Genomic DNA, 1,573 nt, shown 5'->3' with positions numbered 1-1,573 from the left:
TCTTGTCTGCCAACTCTATTATGTCTTGTCTCTTTTAAGGCAGGCTGAAGATACAGCACAAAGAACAGGAACTAGGTCAGCCTTGCAGAGAATGTTCTCAGTTTTTTGTTTCAATAAACTGTAAGTGATGAAATCATTATAAACACCTTACGATTACATGTCCTTTGTCATTGAAAAACATTTATATTTACATCTTTTCTTCAAAATCCTGTGTGATGGTACAAAACAGAAATGTCATTTTGTTTTGCACTATATTTTTTATGACTATCTCGTAATGTTAAAGAAAGTGAGAAAAAATTCCTGGATCAGTCCCTTTATCCGGATCTGCAACAAAAGTCAATATTATCACTGTAAATACTGCACCTTATTCTCTCGCGCCTTATGTTCCTCTTACCTTTTCTCTTCTACCTCAGTATTTTATTTCATTTTATTCTATTTTACTTTACTACCTCTTATCTTCTTTTATTTTATTTTATAGCTTAAGCATTTTATTGTATATAGTATTTTATTGTGTTTTATATTGTATATAATATTTTATTGTGTTTAATATTGTATATAGTATTTTATTGTTATTTTATCTATCTATCTATCTATCTGTCTATCTATCTATCTATCTATTCTGGGCCGAGGCCTATCCTCCGGCCAAATTTCGTGGAAATCCATTCAGTAGTTTTTGTGTAATCCTGCTGACAAACGGACACGGAAGAAAACATGAGGTGCTTGGTGCATGAATCTTGCTGAAGAAAATCAGGCATATCTGTGAGTGAGTACACTTTGATGCAGAGCCTAATGAAAATCTATTATTCTTCACACAATGGAGATTATGATTTCATCTGCATTGTTTTGTTGTCTTGGTTGTTGTTGTTGGCTGTTGTTCTGATGAGCTTATAATTAAGCAGTTATGGGTGGTTTAAAATTTAGTGATACGGGACTGTCGACTTTGATATTAGATTAGGCTTGATTGAATTAAAGGGGACTGTTCGACTGCGGAGGTAATTCCTGAGTGCGTTTCTATTTTTTGTTGTATTCCCTTCAAAAAAGAACTTAAAGGCAGAACCAGAATTATGTAGCAATTAAATATTACACACATGGCTCCCACTATTTCTTCACACACAAGAAAGTACACATCTCAAAATCCACTGAAGTCCTGGTGGCATTACATGGTGGAGGTCTTGTTCACGTATTACAGCTCTGTCTGCAGGGTGTCTCACGGGGAGGTCACACAGAGTTCAGATTTTTTTTTTCTCTTTTTGCTCTTGTCTACTTTAGTTGAAAGGAGATGCTGCAGAATTCAAGCCACGTTACTCCAGAACAAAAAGGGATGTCAGAACGGATCTTGTCAGAGGTTGTATTTTGGCTCAGCGTGGGTCAGAGCGAGTCCTGTAAAGCAACACTTTCTTCTGTGCTGGTGGTGTTTTCTTTTCACTGTGGTGTTGTGAGAGTGTGTTCAAGCTTTAATTAGAGATCAAGAATAAATTAGTGTAAACAAGTGTGCAGTGTATTAAATTATTATCTCACTGAGACACATTTTTAACCAGCAGTGCATCTAAAAAAAGACGAGTCACACAGATAA

Source organism: Pagrus major, chromosome 9 (genome assembly GCF_040436345.1).
Source record: "Pagrus major chromosome 9, Pma_NU_1.0".
NCBI classification, from domain to species: domain Eukaryota; kingdom Metazoa; phylum Chordata; class Actinopteri; order Spariformes; family Sparidae; genus Pagrus; species Pagrus major.
The sequence above is the reverse complement of the archived record's forward strand: the minus strand, read 5'-3'. Positions refer to the sequence as shown.